At 48.9% G+C, this 23,779-nt stretch overlaps 1 long non-coding RNA gene across 1 annotated transcript; it reads right to left on the bottom strand.

Annotated features, from left to right (window-relative positions):
* Positions 1–13,085: 13,085 nt before the first annotated feature.
* Positions 13,086–19,939, bottom strand: LOC111147520. The gene is made up of 3 exons (XR_002640635.1): positions 19,820–19,939; positions 18,444–18,537; positions 13,086–13,235 (listed from the first exon to the last, which is right to left on the bottom strand). It is a non-coding gene; the product is annotated as an uncharacterized LOC111147520 (long non-coding RNA).
* Between the last annotated feature and the right edge of the window lie 3,840 nt (positions 19,940–23,779).

The raw sequence follows: 23,779 nt of genomic DNA, 5'->3' as shown, positions 1-23,779 counted from the left end.
AGCTTGGCTCCACTGGGGCCTGGCCTTTGTCTGCTGCTCCACTTGTGACCAGGGTCAGCCCATATGCCAACCTTGCCATCTCCAGCCAGAAGGCACCGGTCTAATGGCCTCTGGCCGTCCTCCACAACCTCTGATCCTTTCAGGAACAAGTCAGGGTATAAACAAACAAACAGACCCACTTGAGCTTCCCCTCATCTTTCTAGAGCATGCAGTCTAATAGAAGAGTCTGTGCTGATGGATAGATTCTATACCTGTGTTGTCCCATTCCATAGCCACTAGCTACTGAAGCAGCACTCACTGTGTGCCTAAGTACAACTTAGGAAATGAACCTTCTCTTTTTTTCTTTAAAGATTTTATTTATTTATTTGACAGAGAGAAAGAGATCACAAGTAGGCAGAGAGGCAGGCAGAGGGAGAGGGGGAAGCAGGCTCTCTACTGAGTAGAGAGCCCAATGCAGGGCTTGATCCCAGGACCCTGGGATCATGACCTGAGCTGAAGGCAGAGGCGTAACCCATTGAGCCACCCAGGCGCCCCCTGAATCTTTTTTAAAAAGATTTATTTATTTATTTGAGAGAGAGAGAACTGGGAGAGGGGCAGAGAAAGAGGGAGAGAACATCAAGCAGACTCCCAGCTGGACGCAGAGCCCGATGTGGGGTTTGATCCCAGGACCCTGAGAACCACAACCTGAGCAGAAACCAAGAGTCAGGCATTCAACTGACTGAGCCACCCAGGTGCCCCAGGCACTGAATTTTTAATAAAAAAAAATATTTGGCAAGAGGGGGCATCTGGGTGTCTCAGCTGGTTGAACATCTGACTCTTGGTTTTAGCTCAGGTCATGATCTCACGGTCCTGGGATCGAGCCCACGTCTGGCTCCACATTGGACAGAGTGTGCTTAGGATTTCAATCTCTCCTTCTGCCCCTCCCCCTACTTGCGCCCTCTCTCTCTTAAATAAAATCTTTAAAAAAAATTTTTTTAAGGGTGCCTAAGTGCACAGTTGGTTAAGCGACCAACTCTTGGTTTTAGTTCAGAACTGGATCTCAGGGTCGTGAGATCAAGCCCCCCATGGGGCTCAGAGCTCAGTGCTCAACAGAGTCTGCTTAAGATTCTGTCTCCCTTTGGGAACCTGGGTGGCTGAGTTCGTTAAGCCTCTGATTCTTGATTTCAGCTAGGGTCATGGTCTCAGGGTCCTGGGATTAAGCCCCACGTCGGGCTCTGCCCTCAGTGTGCAGTCTGTTTGCCCCTCTCCCTCCTTCTGTGTATTCTTTCTCTTTGCACTCTTTCTCTCTCTTGCAAATAAATAAAACCTTTAAAATTAAAAAAAAAAAAAGATTTTCTCTCACTCTCCCTCCACCCCTCCCTCCCACCACTCCCTATTTTAATTAAAAATGTTTTTAATTTAAATGTAAATATTATATGTGATTAGTGGCTAATAGTGGGCAGTGCAGCTCTATAGAGAGTGACGGGTCTGATACTCCTTTAACCAAGCCCAGCGTCCTGGTATCTCAGGAAAGTGTTGTGTCTGCTCTTCAGAGATACCCAGCAGCCGGGTCTGTCTTCTTCCAGAATAATAACTGGGAGCATTTGCTGAGCCCCTACAATGAGACTGACGTTTTGCTGATGGAACCTGGATGCATTGGCCACCTCAAGGTCTATGACAGCATTCCAGAGCTCAGGATTCTAACACAGCTTGGAAAGTAACACAGTAAGTCTTTTCTGAAAACCTCCCAAGGAAGCACAAGGGGGAAAATTTATCACCAGAGGGACTTAACTTCTTTGTCCCACTGTTCAGCCCTGCTGCTCTGGCCCTCTCCTCCCACACCCGCACAACCAGTTATGGTTCTGTTGGCCTGTCTACCTCCCTCCCACTTCATCTTTCTCTTCCTTTCTTCTTCTCCTTCTTCTTTCTCCTTCTCCTCCTTCTTCTTCTTCGATGTTAATTTATTTGAGAGAGAGAGAGTGAGCAGGAGCAGAGGGGAGTGGGAGAGGAGAAGCAGAAACCCTGCTGAGTAGGGAGCCGGAAGTGGGACTCGATCCCAGGACCCTAGGATCATGATCTGAGCGGAAGGCAGATGCTTAACCGACTGAGCCACCCAGGCGTCCCTTTTCTTTCTTTCTCTTTCTCTCTCTCTTTCTCCCTCCCTCCCTTCCTTCCTTTCTTCCTCCCTCCCTTTTCCCCTCCCTTCCTCTTTCTTTCTTAGCTCTGAGCCCAAGGTGGGGCTTGAACTCACAATTCCCAGAGCAGGAGTTGCATGTTCTACTGACAGAGCCAGCCAGGTGCCCCCACCCTTTTTTATTTTATCCCTGCTCCACAAGGTCACTAGTATCTCCAGTTTACAGATGAGGAAACTGAGGCACAGAACACTTCAAGGCACACAGATAGTGAATGGAGAAATCATGAGCTCAGAGTTGTGAGAATCCTAGGACAACGTGGGGTCTCTCCAACCTTCCTCGGCACGCCTTACCCATGCAGAGAGCAGGCCACCTGTCCTCACTCCAACCACCGACCCATGACCAATGGCTAATGGACAAAACTTTCCTCACTAAATAAGCCAGCTATGCAAGTTCCTGGGTCTCCCCCTCCCACACACCCCAGGAAATTGTTCAGTCTGAACAGGAGACAAAGGCTGAATCCCAAGGAGTGACTCAGTGAGGATCTCAAATCCCAGTTTCTCAGCCTAAATTTCAAGGCTCATCAGGACAGGCTGAGCTTCCCCTCCCATCTCCTCTGGGCTCTGCTGGGGCCAGCCTACTCTCCAGCTCATCCTGACTCAGCTGTCCATCCCGCCCAGGCCCTTCCCACCACTGAACAGCAAGCTGCTCCATTTGCTGGTTAATTATGGTAAAATATACACAACACAAAATTTACCAACCATTTTCAGGTGTACAGGTTTATGGAAAGACATTTCACTTATGTCCTGGTTCAACTGTCACCACCAACCACATACCTCCTCTAAGTGGAATCATATAGTATTTGTTCTTTCGCGTCACTCCGTATCACGTCTTCAAGCTCATCTGTGTTGGAGCCAGTGTCAGAATTTCATGTTTAAGGACGAAGAACATCCCGTTGTATGCATAGACCACATTTGCTTTATCCGTTCATCCATCAGTAGACACTTGGGCTGTTCCCAACCTTTTGGTTATTTTAAATAATGTCACTATGAACATGGGTATGCAATTACGTGTTTGATTCTCTGCCTTCCATTCTTTGGGGTCTACACACAGGAATGGGACTCTTGGATCATGTGGTAATTCTCTAATTTTTGAGGAATTGCCATTCAATTTTCCACAGCTGGTGCTCTACTTTTACTCTCAACCCACGCTCCTCTGGCAGTTTCCACATTAGCCAGCATAATAGCTGTCATGCTCAAAAATGTAGGGCTAAACTCATTGCTTTCAACCCCAGGAATGCAGATCAATCTGGAGGAAACTCAGTGGTAGTGCGCCGTGGGGTTGGTTTTGACCCGGCTCATTTCAGTGTTTATATTAGAAATTCCGGGGCACCTGGCTGGCTCCGTTGGAAGGGGGTGACTCTTGAGCTCGGGATCGTGAGTTCGAGCCCCACATTGGGTGTAGAGATTATGTAAATAAATAAAACTTACAAAAAAAAAAAAAGAAATTCCAATAAAGGTATGTAGGCCTGCTAACCAAACACAGAAAGCATGTTATAAGATGAGAGGTGTGGCATACACAGAGCAATGATTTCAAAATATTGTGACAGGAAGGAGTGATGCAGTTATAAAATGAGCTTCTTGGCGCCTGGGTGGCTCAGTTGGTTGGGCGACTGCCTTCAGCTCTGGTCATGGTCCCAGAGTACCAGGATCGAGTCCAGCATTGGGTTCCCAGCTCCACGAGGAGTCTGCTTCTCCCTCTGACCTTCTCTCCCATGCTCTCTCTCACTGTCTCTTTCTCAAATAAATAAATACAATCCTTAAAAAAAAAAAATTAGCTTCTCTTCATTGAGTACCTCAATGGGCCAAGCACCGCACTAAGTTCCTTTATGTATCATTTAATTGTCACACCTCTATAAGATGGGAAATAGGGACCCACTGGGACTTCTGGGTGGTTCAGTCGGTTGAGCCTCTGACTTCGGCTCCAGTCATGATCTTGGGGTCCTGGGATCGAGTCCCATGTCCAGCTCCCTGCTTAGCAGGGAGTCTGCTTATCCCTCTCTCTCTGCCCCTCTCATGTGTGTGCACTCTCTCTCAAATAAATAAATAAATAAAATATTTTATAAATATTTGTGCCATAAATAAAACCTTAAAAAAAAAAATAGGGGCACCTGGGTGGCTCAGATGGTTAAGCATCTGCCTTCAGCACAGGTCATGATCCCAAGGTCCTGGGATCGAGTCCTGCATCAGGCTCCCTGCCCAGCGGGAAGCCTGTTTCTCCCTCTCCCACTCTCCCTGCTTGTGTTCCTGCTCTCGCTGTCTCTCTCTCTCTGTCAAATAAATCTATAAAAATAAATAAATAAAATAAAAAATAATGACCTGCTTCACAGTTGAGGAAATCAAGACTCAAAGAAGCTGAGTGATTGACCCGCCCTGAGCTTCCAGTCAAAGGAATCAGACCCCAGAGTGCATGCTCTTTCCACCACACCATGCCATCTCCTACTCAATTGCACCAACAAAATGAACATGAAAAAGAGTAAATGACCTTGATACAATTCACAGTAAAGCTAGAGGACACCTGGCTTGTTAAGCATTCATGACATCAAAAGCTCGGCTTTTCTGCTGAACTTCAAGGACCGTGATCGAACTCTTAAAAGAGATCACATAACCCTGGGCTCCCCCAGTGAGTACAGTGACCATATTCAAGGGGATAGCTCTCCTGCTGGGCACCCCACCAGCCACTGACATAGAGAGGATGAGGCCAGTTCCAGATAGCAAGCTCTCTAACCAGCTTTCTCGAGGTATCATAGACATATAACAAACGGCGTGTGTTTAAAGTACACAGTTTGAGAAGTTCTGCCATATGTGTAATCTGCAAAACCATCATCCCACAGTTTCCTTGTGCCCTTCCTAGTGCTTGCCCCCCTCCACCCTGTCTCCACAGTCCCCAGAAACCACTAAGGCGTTTTGGTCACTATCGATTCCTTTGAGCTATTTACAATGTTGTATAAACAAAATCACCCAGCACGGAGGCTTGTTTGTTTTCAGCTGGCTTCTTTTACCAAGTATAATTATTTTGAGATTCATCAGAATTGTTAAGTATAACAATAGGTTTGGTTTGGTTTTTGTTTTGTTGATTAGTATTCCTTTTTAAAAAAAAATTTTTTTTAAGATTTTATTTATTTGAGAGGAAGATAGGACGCACAAGCAGGGGGAGTGGCAGGCAGAGGGAGAAGGAGAAGCAGGCTCCCCACTGAGCAGGGAGTGCAACGTGGGACTCAATCCCAGGACACTGAGAGCATGACCTGAGCCAAAGGCAAATGCTTAACTGACTGAGTCACCCAGGTGTCTTTTTTTTTTTTTTAAGATTTTATTTATTTATCTGAGACACAGAACACAAGTATGGGGAAGGGTAGAGGGAGAAGCAGACTCTGTGCAGAGCAGGGAGCCCGACTCGGGGCTTGATCCCACAATATTGAGTCATGACCTGAGCCAGAGGCAGATGCTTAACCGACTGAGCCACCCAGGCATCCTGCAAACCAGTGTTCCGTTGCATGGATATACCACAGTCTGTTTACCCATTCCCTGTTCGCGGACACTTGGGTTGTCTTCAGATCTCGATTATTACAGATAAAGCTGCTATGAACGATCACTGTCGTTAAGTGGACAAACACTCTAATCTATCCTGGGAGAAATATCTTGCAGGTGAATGGCTAGGCCATATGTTTAACTTTTTAAAAAACCTGCCAGCTCCTTGTGGAAATCCCTGTCCCAATTTCCATTCCCACTGGCAGCTGGAGTTTGAGTTGCTCCAATGCTCACCAGTACTTGGTAGGGCCTGTGTTTGAATTTGAGCCATTCTAATAAGTCAGACAGCGAGTTTAAAAAAATGGTCATGTGACGGGGGTGCCGGGCTGGCCCAGTGTGTGGAGCAGAAGACTCTTGATCTCAGGGTTGTAAGTTTGAGCCCCATGGTGGGTGTGAAGCTTACTTTGAAAAAAAGGATGGGGCCCCTGGGTGACATAGTGGGTTAAGGAGCCAACTCTTGATTTCGGCTCAGGTCGTGAACACAGCGCTATGGGATTGAGCCCTGTGTCCGGCTCCAAGCTCTGCTGGGAGTCCGCTTGAGGTTTCTCTCCTTCTCCCTCTGCCCGTCCCCTGGCTCGCTTGCGCTCTCTCTCAAATAAATAAATAATCCTCCCCCCGCCCCCCGCTTTTTTAAAAGGTGACATTACAGAGCAAAAAGTGTACAGGAGAAAAAGCTAGAAGGGGAAGGATCCAGAACCAGGACCCACAGAGAACTGGGAGGATTTGGTTTGGAGAAAGATGGATATCTTAAATATCAGAAAAAAGGATTTAGTTTCCATGTTGTTTGAGAAGATGCCCTAGAACCTGCGGGAAAAGTCACAGGCAGAGAGACTTTGCTTCATCTGCGGACCTTTCCATACAGCCTCTCGAAGGCAGAATGGGTGTTTGAGGAAGTGGGATCTCTGTCATTAGAAGGTTCTGGTGCCGGATTTGGAGCTTTTTCCTCTCAGGGATGGTCAATTCAATTCCGTTCACCTCGGTTGAGCACCTACTATGTGCTGTGAGGGGATGGGATGAAAAGATACAAAAGCAGATGTTATCACATCATTGCCTAAATACTAACAAGTAATTAGAGCTCAGGTGCAGCTTTGGGCAAGGGTGATGGGAGGGAGAAGGAGGTGGCGCTTCCCAGAGGAGGCAACATTGACCCAGGTCTCCCGAGGGCAGTCGGATGTTCTGGAAGAACTCCTAAGCAGGGTGGGAATGTGGACCTTCCAGTTTCCACCAGTCTATGATAAAGCTGCATTAAAAAATACATACATACAAACATACATACATACGTACATATGCTGGCAGTCCATCAGTAGGGGCCTGGCAATGTAAAGGAAGGTCTCTTCTTAAAGTGGAATAACATTCAGCTAAAATACAATCTGGGGCATGATTACACAGGATATAAAATGATCTCCAAGATACATTAAGTGAAAAAAGCAAAGTCTAGGGGCACCTGGTGGCTCAGTCGGTTAAATGTCTGCCTTCAGCCCAGGTCATGATCCCAGGGTCTTGGGATCGATCCCCACGTCGGGCTCCCTGCTCAATGGGGAACCTGCTTGTCCCTGTGCCCTTCCCCTGCTCATGCTCTCTTTCTCTTTCTCTCAAATAAATAAACAAAATTAAAAAAAAAAAATCTTGAAAAAAAAGAAAAAAGCAAGGTCTAGACACTGTGTATGGTAAACTACCATTTGTTTAAAAGGGGTGTGATGAGCTAAACACACATATACACAACAACAACAAACACACACACAGAGTTTTATTTGCATAATATCTTAGACTTCTCGCCTAGTAGCATAGGTTGCTTTAGAGAGAGGAAGTGGCTGGGAGACAGGTGTGGGAAAGAAACTGGCTGACATACCCTTGTGTCTTTAGAATTTTAACTCTGTAAGTGAATTGCCAAGAAAAATAAAATTGAAACTAAAAATGTAAAAGGCACCTTCTTATTTCAGCATGTTTTCCTGGAGCACCTTCCTTAGCCTTTTCCTTCCTGTTCACATCCCTCCATTGAACCAGGCGTGTGGACAAGTCTTCCCCTCAGGGGAGGCCCCCCCTCTATTTCTTTCCTCCTACCCCTGCAAGGCATGCATCAGCCAGACCAATTTTTCTTGAACATGAATGTTCATTAATGCGATCAACTTGGTATCTTGTAAAAATCCGGATTCTGATTTAGTCACCTTCTCTGGCTCCCGGAATTCTGCATTTCCAAGTGGCTCCTGGGGGAGCCAATCCAGAGTCTCCTGACCACGCTCTGAGCAGAGAGGGGCGAGGGTTCCATGTGCTCCGTGGTGAGGCTCATGGATTAAGTACTGACAGGTCTCCAGAAGCGGCACTGCTCCGAAGAAGAGGAAGGGGTAGGATGGTGGGGATTCTGGTGGAGAAAGAGACATGTCCACCCCCAGGCTGGGCTGAGTCTGTTAGCACTGCCAACAGAGTGCAGACCACTGACCATCACCCTAGGTTTCCACCTCCACCTGGCGCACAGGCTGACACCCCCCACCTCACTGCCTCCCTTAAAGGGAGGCCCAGACTGCAGGTGGGGACGCATGGGGCCTCAGAGGGAGCTGGAAGGGAAGATGCCTGGGTTACAGCACTGCACCCCACAGGGCCACTTCACCAGCCGAGAAATAAATGCCTTTCCTCCTTCCTTCCCTCCTTCTTTCCTTCCTTCCTTCTTCCCTCTCTTCCTTCCTTCCTCTTCTTTCCTACCTTCATTTTCTTCCCTCTTTCCTTCCTTCTTTCCCTACCCATAATGTGGAGCTTGAATTTACAACCTCGCAATCAAGAGTCACATGCCTTTCTTAGTTCTGATGGGCTAAAGGCAGCTCCAGGCCACCCCCTCTCATGCCCTCCCTGCAAATTCAGAAGCCAAACCAAGCCTCCTACAGAAAATGAAACCAGACAGCAGCTGGCAAAGCCATTCTCCCTGGGTGAAAAGCAGATGTCTTGAATCCAGGTGTGGAGGGACCACCTGGCCTGGCAGAAAGCCGATGGGCCTCCAGCAGAGCTCTCCTCTCTTGCCCAGGACGAGTACTGCCCTGTGAACATGGAAGTCGACCTGCTGAGCGCCCCACCACACCCCATCCCCCGGGCAACAGGGTAGTTTCCTAGGCCACACACGTGGCTTTCCCTGATGAGGCATTTTTTTGTATGACAAAACTCTGCTCCTGCCCACTGCCAGAGAGAAATCAGTGTGCTGTGAGTTCTGGAGGGAAACCAACAGGAACATTCCCTCAGGGTTGACATCAACCCAGGCTGGAGCAGCACCCACCCCTGACCAGGGACCCCTGGAGAAATGCCAGGAAAGGCACCCCCTTCTCCCCACACCATCCCCACCCACAGGGGACCATGCTTAAAATTGCACCACGCACATTCATTCTTTGGGGATGAGAAATGGCCTCTCTTAAAATACTCCCACCCACAGGAGAGGTAATACATTAAGCTGTTGTCATCTATACCTCAGTGTGAATTAGTTGATTAGTCCTGGAATGTTTCACCTGGAATTGGTCTGGTCCAATCCCTCTTTTTGCAAGTGAGGAAAACCTCAGCCCAGAGCAGAGGTGATGTCCCAAAGGACAAGCAACAAGGGGGTGACCCAGTAATGGCAGGGAAGAGGTGGGAGGTAAGGATTGTACAGGGGTGACTGGGGCAACAGGGGACCCCCAGTGTCACTAAGAGGAGCAGGGGCATCATCAAGCTTGCACTTAAGAGATGAACTCAGAACAGCACCAAGGTTTCCCCCATGAGAAGGTAGGAGACGGAGTCAGAAGCCAGTCTCCCCACCCCACCACACCCTTGAACATAAAATTTCTTTGAAGTCTCTGGTTTTATCTTAGAGTTCATTCAGAGGCAACATTCTACACTAAAATATATTTTGGGTTGTTTTCATATAAAAATAATAGGACAACTGGTGGTTGCCCAAGGGGAGGGTGGGGGATGGGCAAAAAGGTGAAGAGGATTAAGAGGTACAAACTTCCAGTTATAAAATATTTTTTATGTTATGTATTTATTTATATTTTTATTTTTCATTTATTTATTTAAAAAAAAAAGATTTTATTTATTTGACAGACAGAGATCACAGGTAGGCAGAGAGGCAAGCAGAGAGAGGGAGGAGGAAGCAGGCTCTCCACTGAGCAGAGAGCCTGATACGGGGCTCGATCCCAGGATCCTGAGTTCATGACCTGAGCTGAAGGCAGAGGCTTAATCCACTGAGCCACCCAGGCGCCCCTATTTATTTATATTTATATTTTTTAAAGATTTTATTTATTTATTTGACACAGAGAGAGAGAGACAGTGAGAGAGGGAACACAAGTCGGGGAGTGGGAGGTGGAGAAGCAGGCTTCTCACTGAGCTGGGAGCCCAATGTGGGACTTGATCCTAGGACCCTGGGATCATGACCTGAGCCGAAGGCAGATGCTTAACCGAATGAGCCACCCAGACGCCCCTAAAAAAGAGTTTTAAACAGGGCCACCTGGGTGGCTCAGTTGGTTAAGTGTCCGAGTCTTGATTTCAGTTTCAGGTCATGATCTCATGGATCCTGGGATCCAGACCCATGTCAGTTTCAGAGCTTAGGGAGGAGTCTGCTTCTCTCCTTCTCCCTCTCCCTCTGCCCCTCCACGATCTCTCTCTCTCTCTCTCTCAAATCAATCAATCACTCTTTTCTTTTAAATCTTTAAACATAAAATTTTCTTTAAATAGTTAGATTGAGGGGCTCCTGGGTGGCTCAGTCATTAAGCATCTGCCTTCAGCTCAGGTCATGATCCCAGGGTCCTGGGATTGAGCCCCACATCGGGCTCCCTGCTCGGCAGGAAGCCTACTTCTCCCTCTTCATCTGCTGCTCCCCTGCTTGTGTTCCCTCTCTCACCGTGTCTCTCTGTCAAATAAATAAATAAAATCTTTAAAAATAAATAACTAAATAAAAATAAAAATAAAGAAATAAATAGTTAGATTTACTTAGCCAGATATCACTTTCCACTTGGCCGATAGGCTGAGTTTGTGTTTCTGAGGAAGATATCTGGATGGCTGGGATGGGGTGAGGAGGCTTCTCACTGTACGCCCCTTTGCCTCTGCTTCTTTATTTTTTATTTTTTAATTTGGAAGTAATCTCTATACCCGCTGAGATCAAGAGTTGCGTGCTCTTCGCACCTTTTAAAATTTTGTGCCCTCTGCAAATACGACCTGGCCAAAAAGTTAATAAAATTGAAACTTAAAAGAAGGTAGGTGGGGGGGCGCCTGGGTGGCTCAGTGGGTTAAGCCGCTGCCTTTGGCTCTGGTCATGATCTCAGGGTCCTGGGATCGAGCCCCGCATCGGGCTCTCTGCTCAGCAGGGAGCCTACTTCCTCCTCTCTCTCTGCCTGCCTCTCTGCCTGCTTGTGATCTCTCTCTGTCAAATAAATAAATAAAATCTTAAAAAAAAAAAAAAAAAGAAGGTAGGTGAGTTGGTGTAGGGCAAGACAGACCTTTTTGCTCTGATGGAAAAGAATGAAAGCAGGAACATATGGATGCTGGACCACTCTGATATTCACCCACGTTCAATGTGCGCCCCTGTACCTACCAAGGTCTGCTCTGGGGAGTTAGCCCCCAGCCGGGGGTGGGGGGTGGGGGGAAATGGCACGCAGGCTACCTCATCTGGGCTGACCCTGAGAGGCTGGGCCTGAGCGGCTCGCTGCCTTTGAAGGCCTCGCTGACTCAGAACCAAGACCAGGAGCTAGATTTCTTCCTTCCCAGTCTGGTGACCTCCTCACACCACCCCCTTAAGCACTGCTCAATAAATAATAGTAAAACATGGGGCGCCTGGGTGGCTCAGTCGGTTGGCTGCCTTTGGCTCAGGTTATGATCCCAGAGTCCTGGGATTGAGCCCTGCATGGGGCTCCCTGCTCAATGGGGAGTCTGCTTCTCCTTTTCCCTCTGCTGCTCCCCCTGCTTGCGTGTGTACTCTCTCCTAAATAAGTAAAAAAAATCATAGTGAAACAAGAGCTGCTGCCCACAGAGTGTGCAGTTTGTGCCCAGCTCTGGTACACAGACAGCTCCTTCAGCCTCACGGCTGCCTCACTAAGCAGCTGCTGTCTCCTCAGCCATGTGGTAGACAAGGACTTGAGGGTCTGTCTATGCTAACCTCGCCCACTGTCATACTCCCTAACCCAGCCAGGGGCAGACAGAAGATTCGAACCAGAGGCACATGCATACATACCCATTACCATTTATTAAGCGCCTTCTGTGTGCTGAGCCACTGTGTGCGTCGCTTAGAGGTGTTTTTACGAGGTCATATCATCGACCTGCGTTGAACGCAAGAAGTGATGGGGGTGAGGGGTGTCACTGAGGGAGGGGACTGTCCCTGCCCTGGAGAAGCTGACCATCTGTGTCAGTGTCTTAGATGACCACAACAATTCCTCCATCTGTGCCACACTCCACAGCTTTCAAAGCCCTTGATCTATCTCATTTAATCATCTTGACAATCCTGCCAAATCATGTTCACGATCTCTGCTCTGGGATGAGGAAACCCAAGCTCTCCAGGTCACACGGGGCCACCCCCAAGATCATCCAACCAGCCTGGGGAGGGGCTGGAACCTGACCTCAGGTCTCATGACTAGGTCTCTGCAGAGCAGGGACAACATGCTGCCTCCACAGCCTGGGCTCAGTGGCTTCCAACCTGCTCCAGCGGGAGGACTCCCTCCCCCCAGCTTGGAAATTGTTGCAGTCCTGCAAATGAAAGGGTCTGTTATTTAGGGTTTTAGTCAACCGGGGAAATTCACAGTGGAAAAACGACCAGGGATTCAGCACAGCTGAAAAGCAGTAGCACAGTCATACCCAGACATTACTTATCCAGTCGGCAGACGGTATCTGGAATACAAATAGACACTGAGACTTCTTGCAACAAACCTGCAGCCCCTGGGCAGGCAGCAGCTGGCTGAGACTCCAGTGCTGGGGCGGTTCAGAGGAGGACACAGCTCCCAAGTCCATCCTCTCGGTCAGAGCACAGTGTTGTGGGGAGGGTGGGGCGGGTTGATGTTCAATGGCATTGAGGGAAAATAGCATGGGGGGGGGGGGGGGTGGGGGGCAAGGGGGGGGGGGGAAAAGGGGCGGGGGGGGGGGGATCGTGGGGAGCAAAGGGGCTTGGGGGAGGGCCACAGAACAGTGGGGAGGCTCACAGGGTATATGGATGTGTGTATATTTCTTTTGGAGGAAAAGGTTGACTCTAGATGTTCAAGAGCCATTAGAGAGAGCAGTTGGGTAGGAAGCAGACCAGAAGGGGAGAGAGTGGTCTAGAGGGGAGATAATGTAAGAGGTTTGAACCTGCAATGAAATTACCTTTCAAGAAACAAAGAGAACTAACATCCAAGGCTGTGGTAATGGGTTCTCACTTGTCATTGAGTGACTGGGTGCCATGCCCTGGACTATGTAGGCCTCTAAGCTTGGTGATCGTTCACTCACAGTTCCAGAATCTGCTGCAGGCAGGAGGGTACAGCAGTGAAGCTCATCGATGTTAGAACTCAGAGGCCCCAGTGCATGTCCCAGCTCTGTAAAGGTCTCAGGGCTTTAGCTTCCTCACCTGCAAAATGGAAGTGACAATAGTACTTGCCATGTTGCTATTTTGAAAATTAAGCCCAAGAGCATATGTTAAATACTGAGAACAGAGCTGTCCTAGAATAAACGTTTGATATTATTCCTGTGAAAAAGCCTTTCCCACTCCACACCGATCATACCCCTCTCCCCTGCACACTTGGATCTCCAAGCTCTTCTGCCACTTTTTTTTTACTTATTTGTCTATTTGTATGTGTTTCTTGATATTAAACTGTAAACACCTGGCGCATCATGGACATTTATTAAGTGAGGAAGGAAGGATGAAAGGAAGGAAGGGAGGGAGTGAAGGAGGGAGGAAAGGAGGGAGGGGGGAAGAAAGGGACGAAGGAAGGGAGTGGGAAAGGGTCCTACCTGCAAAAGCTTATAATTTTACTACGGAGGGGCACCTGGGGGTTCAGTCGTTAAGTGTCTGCCTTTGGCTAGAGTCATAATCCCAGGGTTCTGGGATCAAGACCCACATTGGGCTCCCTGCTCAGCCGGAAGCCTGTTTCTCCCTCTCCAACTCCTCCTGCTTGTGTTCCCTCTCTTTGCTGTGTCTCTGACAAACAAACAAAATCTTAAAAAAATTTTTTTTTTTTTACTATGGAATGGGGCACCTGGCTGGCCCAGTCTATAGAGCATGCAACTCTTGATCTCGGGTTAATGAGTTCAAACCCCAGGTTGGACACAGAGCTTACTTAAAAATAAGCTTACTGTGGAAAACTGGGATGCCCAGGTGGCTCAGATAGTTAAGCAGCTGCCTTTGGCTCAGGTCATGATCTCTGGGTCCTGGGATCGAGCCCCACATCAGGGTCCCTGCTCAGTGGGGACCTTGTTCCCCCCTCCCTCTACCCCTCCACCTCACTCATGCGCACTCACGCACGCTCTCTCACTCTCTCTCTCAAATAAATCTTTTTTTATTTTATTTATTTATTTGAGAGAGAGAGAGAGAGCACAGGCAGGGGGAATGGTAGAGGGAGAAGCAGGTACCCCACTGAGCAGGGAGCCCGATACAGGGCTTGATCCCAGCACCCAGGGATTATGACCTGAGCCGAAGGCAGACATTTAACCCAATGAGCTACCCAGGTGCCCCTAAATTTAAAAAAAAAAAAAAAAAAAAATTTTTAAGTTTACTACGAAAAGTCATCAAGGTGAAAAGAAACCATATGATCTTCATCTTCTATAGGCATATCTTCAGACCCTTCCCACAAAGCCATGGGGAATGGAGTTTACAAAACTCACATAAGTTGCAATTCTAGCCTTCGTGGAACTGACGATCTATGCTGGGCGATGGGACAGGACATGTGAAAAATAGCTGTAGAGCAAGGCTATGGTGCTTGCCCGCCAAGGGACAGTCAGAGCCGCTGGCAGTCCATAGCTGGGAGAAGGCAGAACAATATGGGATGAGTCACAAGTGTGTGTCATCCTTGCTCAAGGTGAAATAGGGTTGTTGGGTAACAATAGGAAAATGTCACAAAGCCGGAGGAGCCAGTGCACGCCTCAGATTGGGGGGCACAGTCTTGGGTGTGGGGTTCAGAGGACGAGAGAAAGAGAAGGCTCTGTGGGGGTGGTCAGGGCAAGCTTAGTGGGATGGTGGCTGGGATCAAACTTCAGAATCAGGGTCACGTGAAACTCTTACTGGCTTGGAGCCCCAAGTGTTCAGAGTTGGCCTTCTATCTTCCCTGTGCTGTGAGCTCTCCTAGATGTTGATTTCTGGTAACTTTATTTTATTTATTTGAGAGACAGAGCACGAGCGGGGAGCAGGGGACACAGAAGGAGAGAGAGAGGAAGAGAATCCTAACTAAACCCCCTCCTGAGTGCGGAGCTCTACTTGGGCTCAATGTTATGACAGATCATGACCTAAGCCAAACCCAAGAGTCGGGTGCTTTAGCTGACTGAGCCACCCAGGCATCCCTCTGCTAAATATTATTATGCAAGTAATATGCTTTCGGAGAAGAAAGGAGGAGGAAGAAAAGGAATACAAAGAACCAAAGAGGAAAAAATAGGTCCCATCACCCTCTGCCAAAATTCACTCCCAAGTTTTGGTGCCTGTCCATTCACAACCCCCCTTATGTACCCGCCCACCCTTCAAGCTACCTATTCGTCCATCCATCCATGTGCATCAGAGTTCTCAGCTGCAAACAACAGGATCCACTCTAACAGAAAAGGAATTGATTAAAAAACATTCAAGGGTCGCCTGAGTGGCTCAGTTGGTTGAACGACCAACTCCAGATTTTGGCTCAGGTCATGATCTCAAAGTCCCAGTATCAAGGCCTTCATTGGGCTCTACACTCAGGAGTCTGCTCCAGATTCTCTCTCTCCCTTTGGCCCTTCCTCCACTCATGTGCTCTCTCTCTCTCTCTCTCTCAGATAAATAGAAAAAAAATCTTTAAATAAAACAAAACATTCAGAGGCACCTGGGTAGCTCAGTGGGTTAAGCCTCTGCCTTTGGCTCAGGTCATGATCTCGGGGTCCTAGGATCAAACCCTGCATCAGGCTCTCTGCTCAGTAGGGAGACTGCTTCCCCCACCCCCTCTGCCTGCCTCTCTGCCTACTTGTGATCTCTCTCTCTGTCAAATAAATAAATAAAATCTTAAAAAAACAAAATAAAATAAAACATTCAGTGACTCACAGAAGAATCCAGAAAGGAAAACATTCAGGCTCAGAAGTCAGAGATGATGCCCAAACCACCCCACGGTACTTTGCTAGTCAAGCCACCACGGCAGCTATCGGCATGAATTCTGCAACTTGCTTCAACTCACCCTCTTCAATGATGGTAGAAACCGGGCCTCAGAACATCCCTCCCGTTGCTCTGAAGGCCAGATGCCTCCTCCAGCCCCCTTCCCCGGGATGCCTGCTATCTCTTACTGTCTTCCAAAGCAAAACCCATGTGGTGGCATCAGATTGGTGGAGCCTGGGTCATGTGCAGACACCTGAGCTGCAAAGGGGTCTGGGAAAGTAAATTTCTGGCCTTTAGAGGAGTGAAATTGATGATCCAGGGAAAACCCACAGGCACCAGAAAGTTAATCAAAAAGTTACCGGTGGGGGCACCCTGGGTGGCTCAGTGGGTTAAAGCCTCTGCCTTCGGCTCAGGTCATGATCACAGGGTCCTGGGATCGAGCCCCACATCGGCGGGGGGGGGGTGTCTCTGCTCAGCGGGAAGCCTGCTTCCTCCTCTCTCTTTGCCTGCCTCTCTACCTACTTGTGAACTCTGTCAATTAAATAAATTAAATCTTAAAAAAGAAAAAAAAAAGGTACCGGTGACCATAATGTATGGCAAATGTCCCTTACGCTAGGCATTGTTTTTTTCCTCACAACTACAGGATGGCATCAGTTTCATCATTCTCTGAATCTCCAGGGCCTGGCCCACGGTAGGCACTTGATACATGAGGAAGGAAAGGAGAAAGAGAAGGGAGAGATCACATATGTACACGTTGCTTTACTAAACGAGATTGGAGGAAGACCTTGTGTTAATAGAGTCCACTGGGCTCCCAAGGCCTCCTGTGGATTCTGAAGGAAGGAGACTCCCTTGCCCAGCGTGCAAGTACAAGGCTGTCCTCCCACCCCCGTCAGACTTGTGCTCTGCCCCTGGCCTGTAGCATCTGGACCACAGGGAATGACGTCCTGGGGAGTCACTTACTTTCTTGGTAGCCCACCTGTTGGCCTAATGTCACTCAGGCTGTCACTGAATCTCCTTCCCTCCCCAATCCCAGAGTTCATGAGGTTTTAAGTGGTCTCTGAAGGCCAATCTAGAACAGTTGCTGCAAAGGCAACATCCGAGGTCTCCCCAAGGTGATAAAGATCACAGGTACCACATTCAAGCGGCTCTATTAAAATCAGGCTCGTTCTTCGTCACAGAATTATATGGGTCCTGGCTTTTAGAAGTTTACGCTGTTGTTTAACTGTTAAGAGGCTAGATACACACGCTTAAATGACAAGCTCTCTTGCTGTGAAATAAGGTAGGAAAAAGTCGCGAGCTCCCAGGTCTCAGGGCGTGGGGATGGCCAGGCCTCACAGGCTGGGTGAGGGAGAGGAGAGAGGAGAGGAGGAGAGGCTGGGGGATGAAGGGGTCCGGGAGCCACCGCTGATGGGCATTCTCCCCTAGCCCCTCCAAGCAGGTCAGACCCTGTAACTTCCATGAATTGCTATAACATTGTGAATCCCTCCTCCTCGTGGCTGAATGTTTCGGTGGTTATCTGGTTGTCCTCTGCCCCCTCCCCTCCATCCCGGACCTGGCTATGGTGACCTAGGAAGGTGCTGGGTGGGCAGAGGCTGGTGGGGACCAAATCAGGGCGAGGCTGCAAGGAGGGCGAGGCTGCAAGGAGGGCGAGGCTGAGACCCATCACAAAGCCTGTCTGAAGCCTCCCCCTCACACTCCTTTCCCCCAGGGAGGAGCTGCTGATGTGTTTCTGGAGTGTTCAATCCAATTAGTGCCCTCCCCTGCTCCAAGGAGGGGCCCAAGCCACCACTCCCCTCCCTGAGGTGGAGACTGGCTGGCAGGGGGTGCCGAGGAGGTCTGAACACCCTGACCCGGCTCCTCCTGCCAGCGCTGCTGGCTCGCTGCCACACAGAGGCTGCTATGACAGCGCCCGTTTCTAGGCGACTGTTCTGGGGAATGGTCTGTTTTGGCAACCAGAGGGCCCCTGGGTAAAGGGGGCCGCTGGCCGCCGCGCATTTGCATAGCAACCTCCTCTCTTCCCGGAGCCAGAGCCGGAGCCGGGTGCTGCTCCGTGGAGGGCGCCTAGCGACTGGGCGGCTCCGGCCAGCCGCAGCCCCTGCCTTCCACCCGGCCCGGCCTCAGCCAGCAGGCCCGCCCGGTGCAGGTGCCCTCCCTGCCTTGGCGCCCCCTCTTACCTATCGGGGAGGTAGAGGCTGCCTACAGAGCTAGGGCATTTCCGGAAAGGCTGGTGCCCTAGGGAAGTGGGGAAATGATGCTTGGGGACCAAACACAGAAACGGGGGGGGGGCGGAGGGGGATGAAATATCATCTTTTACAAAGAGTCAAAGTCACATGCCTTGGTAGCGTCAAAATGCCTTCTGGATAACAGGGTTGGCGCACCACATATTTATTTAAGTGACCCCCCCCAACCCGGCAAAGGAAGCCCCAGGGGGTACTCAGATCATGTCATTTGGATCATTACATTGCAAGCGTTTGTGTGAATTCGGAAATGGGTAGGCCTGGAAAAAACATTTGTTACCTAGAAAAATCAGGCAGTGATATTCCTGGGAAATAATTTCAGATACTTGTAGGAGGAACTTGGTGGCACAGTAGCGTCTGCATTTCAGAAGAAACTGAAAGGGAAAATAAATGAGATACTCCAGGAGGACCCCCCCCATCCTGCACAGACCCACCCCAACCCCAACCACATCTGCTATCTTGAGTCTATGATGCCAACGGAGATACCAGGCTCTGAGCACACAGACAGTAACTGCCCAAGGACACATGCCCTGGGCTGGAACCCGAGAAGGGGGTTGGGCAGGGGCAGGTCACCTCAGCTGAGGGATCACATTCCCTGGCAGCTGTCCAAGGGGCAGCACTGGCTGCACCTGTTTGTGGGGAGATTTGCTTTTATCAGTGTTGACACAGCAGCCTGGCCAGGGAGTAGGAGAGTAATAAATAAATGAGAGAGGGAGGGTGGGGGGAAAGGCAGGAGCCACCGAGGCGAGGCAAAAATGCTGAGGTCTTTTTTTTCCCTTGTTGTATGTCAGCGCGTTCAATCCAGTTTCCCCACCCTTGAAATCTCCGAGGATTGTGGACCGGCCTTGGCATGGGAGCTCTGGGTCTTAAAGAGATAGAATTGCAGATCGGAAGCACCTGAAGATCCTTGTGTACCGATGTCCCTCACCGACAGATCTCAAGGTTACTTGGTATCCTCACCTGCCACTTAACAGTTTGTCAGGAAGCTCGGCAGGAAGGGATTTCCTTCCTCCGGCTGCCAAGTTTCAGCATCGGGGAGACAAGTATGATTAAAGTGTTAGGTTTAGGAGTTAGTCAAACCTAGGATCAGACCCCGGTGCTGTCTAGCTGTGTTATTTGGGGTGCGCTAACTAACCAGTCTGAGCCTCAGCTCCTCCCCAGAAATGGGGGAGCAAAACAAACTTCTGCCCAAGGATGCAAGTGAGGACAGAAGCTAAGGCTTGGAATAATCCCTCCATATATATGTTCACTTGGTTGCTCTTTTTTCTTTTTTTAAGGTTTTATTTATTTGTTTGACAGAGAGAGATCACAAACAGGCAGAGAGGCAGGCAGAGAGAGGGGAGAAGCAGAGAGAAAGAGCCCGATGCGGGGCTCGATCCCAGGACCCCGAGAACATGACCTGAGCCCAAGGCAGAGGCTTAACCCACTGAGCCACCCAGATGCCCCTTGGTTGCTCTTATTACCTATCAACAGCAAATTTTTCTCAAGTTTTTCTCGAAAATGTCCCTCCCCTCAACAAAAAAAGAAAAAAAAAAGATCTGTTCCAGAAATGGCAGAAAGAACCTGCAGCGCTCTTTGTCTCCCAGATGGGACCAAATGGGACCTCTTAGTTTCTCGGCTTTGCTTCTGGTCTTCAGGGGCTACAAAGCAGCTCACCTCCATTCTAGTCCAGTTTGGTGCCTAAGCGGGATGCAAAACACACCTGATCATCAGAAGCTGCCTGACCAAGCCCAGCAATAAACTGCGTTTGTAACAATTACCACAGTGAGTCACTCCTGCCTTTCCGACACGGAGGCAGCTAAGAAGGCAGGTTGCCGCTGTCAGACCACTGAACTCTAACCCAGCCTTGGCAGCTCCCAGAGACAGGTTATTTAACTTTCCTAAGACTTGCTCTCCTTGGGCGCCTGGGTGGCTCAGTGGGTTAAGCCTCTGCCTTTGGCTCAGGTCATGATCTCGGGGTCCTGGGATCGAGCCCCACATCGGGCTCTCTGCTCGGCAGGAAGCCAGCTTCCTGCCGCCCCTCCACCCCGCCTGCCTCTCTGCCTGCTTGTGATCTCTGTCAAATAAATAAATAAAATCTTAAAAAAAAAAAAACAAACTTGCTCTCCTTATCTGTAAAATGGGCATAATAAAGAACTGCAAGCTTGTCTGGAGGATTGAATGCGTGAAAAAAGCATGTAGTGAGAGCAGAACCCAGAGAAAGGGCTTAATCGTGTCCGCACTGGCGGTCATTTGCTGTCTGTGACTGTGACTGTGTCATACTCATCCCTGTATCCCCAGGTCCTCAAACAAAGCCTGGTGTTGAGTGGAGTCCAGTAACATTTGATGAATGAATGAATGCAAGGCCCCTGCCCTCAAGAAGTTAAATCTACCCAGGAAATAGAAGGTGTAGGAGGCAGCAGAGGGTTAAAAGCCATTCTACCAGTCCCAAAGCCCCAGAGGCAGACGGTCCCTTTGATCCCTGTTTCATCTATCCAGGATGCTTTCAAGAGAGGAAAACAGGAAGTATCCCCGATAGCCCAGCCTCGCTCTGTTTTGTTTTGGTTTTTTTTTTAAATGATGAGGGGTGGGGGGAGAATGGTCCTCTGGGTCACATTTTACCAGTAAATCAGCCTCCTTCCTATCACATCCTGGGGCTTCCAAAGGGGCAGATAAATAGCTTCTTGCTCAGTGCTGAGAGAGAGAGATGTGGTCCAGAAATGGCAAAGCTGACAGGTTGGGGTTCCTTAGCTAAAGCGTCTCTTTTGCATTCACTTCCTCCCTCCCTCACTGTTGAACAAGCGCCTGGCCTTGATCAGGGGACCCTAGGGTTACAGCTCAGTGTCTAGTGTCCAGGGTATAAACTGTCCAAAACAAAGGACAGTGAACTCAGAGAGGATGGGCCAAACACGGAAAAGCGAGAATGCTCCAAAAGGAGATAGCCACGTGATGAGCAAGCAGTCATAGGAAAGAAAAACAGAGTGGAACAAAAGAAAAAACCTGGAGAATAAGTATTTCGGAAAAACAAAAGAGAGCTGCTTCTTCTTTTTTTTTTTTAAGTTTATGTATTTCTTTTTAGTTAAAATAAACATGGGGCTCTAACTCACAATCCTGAGATCAAGAGTCACATGCTCCTCTGACAAAGCCAGCCAGGCGCCCCAAAACATTGCTTCTACGGATTTGCAGCTAGGGTTGTAAAGGCCTTGTAATAGGATAACTGGACACAGAGACCGTGCAGAAGGCCATCACGTCTAGGGACACACAGGATGGCAAGAGTGCACAGAAGCAGGGAGGGGAAGAAGAGCTTAAGACAGCAGATCCGACTCTGACCTAGCCAGCCTGAAGACAGCAGGTGCTACCCCTCAGAGTGCTAAACTCACATCCGTGTTTGTTTCGTAAATTCAGTTATTTATTTGCCCATGCTGGACAGGAGAGAACTTTCCAGAAAGGTGCAAATATTCTATATTGGAATAGAGATATAGTTTACACGGACAAATCTATTTTTCGATTATTTTTCGATGTTACACAGTTAAGCCTTCTGCATGTCTGTGTTTGTAAATTTCACCCAGGAAAAGAACTATACAAAGTAACCAAGTGGGAGGGGCTGGAGGTACAGATGAAACAAGAGACAGAACAGTTAATGACAGACTAAGCATCCGTGGGGGTTCATTATATCATTTGGTTGACATTAAATGTGGTTTGAAGTTTTTCATAATAAAAAAGCGTTCTTTTTTTTTTTTTAAGTGCCTATAACACGTCACTGGTGTCCTTAAGCAAGTCCTTTTTGGGTTATCAGCAAGGCAGCTGAGACATAATCTCTTTTCTTATACATGAGGAAACAGAGGTGCACCTTGACTTGCTCAAGGTGTTCTCAGATATCCCGCAGCAGAGCTGACACTGAACTATCAAGACGGAGCAGTGCCCTTCTGACCTTTTCAGACGTCACCCACTTGCGGGGAGTCAGCTGGAAGTCGCCCCTCACCCAGGGCTGCCTTTGCAACCCCCAGGCCCAAGGAGGTGCTGGGAGGCCGCATGGGCTGGAAGGAGGGTCTGTAGGCTACAAACCCACTTTGCTCTCCAATGTTTTCATTCTGAAAGGTAATCCTGAGCATGCGAAGAATTCCGTTAGGTCCCTTAGCTGTGCTTTCCAAAGGCAGAGAGGGAAACCTGGACAATGAAAGATTTCCAGTCACCAAGAGTTGAAAGAACAAGAGGGCCGGAGTCCCAGCTCAGTGGCCAACAGAGGTGTTGCCTTAGGGTGGTCCCCTCTCTTGCCTTGGTTTCCACTCATCTGTAAGTCAAGAGTGAAGAAGGGGTGCCGGGGTGGCTCAGTCGGTTAAGCATCTGCCTTCCACTCAGGTCATGATCTCAGGGTCCTGGGACGGAGGCCCTCATCAGGCTCCCTGCTCCGTGGGGAGTCTGCTTCTCCCTCTCTCTCTGCCTGCTGCTCTGCCTACTTGTGCTGTGTCAAATAAAGAAAATCTTTTAAAAATATATTTTTTTATTAAAAAATAATTTATTAAAAAAATAAGATTGCTAAAAGACTTTTGGGTTCTATTACCCTATGGGGTTGTCGGAAAGATCCCAAGAGGTGTGGCTAGGAAAAGTAAAAAGAGCAGTAGCAAGGGGTAGCATTATGGGGAAGCAATGAGGCTTTGGCAGGATTCATAAATAACTCTTTCGGGTGTGCCTTAAGGAAAAGACTTTTTTGGGGGGGTGGAGGAGACACAACATTTATGGATGTCTCTGCACTAGGCCAGATGTGGTGTTTTGCTTTCTCCATAATATCTCATTTACTCTCAAAATACCTTATGGGGACTCAGGTACTATGATTTTGCTCATTTTCCAGATGAGGAAAGAGGCACAGAGACCCTTAGGCTGCCCAAGGCCAGACAGCTGGAATGGGCCAACCCGGACCTGGAGCGGGGCTGTCCTGTGGGGGGAAGGCCACACCCTCCTCTGAGGGCCGGGTGGCTGCCAAGGCTCCCGGTCACCTGGGCGTCGGACTCAGCATCAGGAGACCCAGCCTGGAGTTCCAGCTCAGCCGCTTATTAGCCCCGTGACTGGGCCGAGTCACATGGCCTCCCAGACCCTCCATCTCCCCAGCTGTATCCCAGTGATAATAAAACCTACTCCACCTACCTCTCCAGAAGGAGGTGAGGATTCCTTGAAATCACTGATACTGCAAGGGTTTGGAAACAGCTGCAAAGGGCAACAGAAAAATGAAGACATCACGATTATTTTTTCAGAGACACATTCCTGGCTTATCACATGGGGACATTTCAGCCCCTCATCCACCCCCTCCCAGTCCACTCCCAAGCCAACGGTGGTGGTCAGAACCGGAGGCCTGGGTGTCTCTTCCAATACTATTCTGGTCCAAAGGTGGGGAAGAAAGGCATCTCAAATGGCCTCAGCTTCAGGATTCCCTGAACAAACATAGTAGAGGGTTGGCTTCAGACTCCGCCCTGGGCCCGAACTTCAATGAGGGCCCCTTTTCCTGTTTGTCATAAAACAAACAGGCTTTCAGCCACTTGGGCAGGATTTAACTGGCAATCAGCCCTAGAGATAAGTGGGTCACACTCCGCAAGCTCACATGGGAGTAATTTGTACCCAAGAGCAGCTTATCATTTATATTTT

The sequence above is a fragment of the Enhydra lutris genome, unplaced genomic scaffold (genome assembly GCF_002288905.1).
Source record: "Enhydra lutris kenyoni isolate GAN:26980312 unplaced genomic scaffold, ASM228890v2 scaffoldscaffold17, whole genome shotgun sequence".
Lineage (NCBI taxonomy): Eukaryota > Metazoa > Chordata > Mammalia > Carnivora > Mustelidae > Enhydra > Enhydra lutris.
The sequence above is the reverse complement of the archived record's forward strand: the minus strand, read 5'-3'. Positions and strand labels throughout refer to the sequence as shown.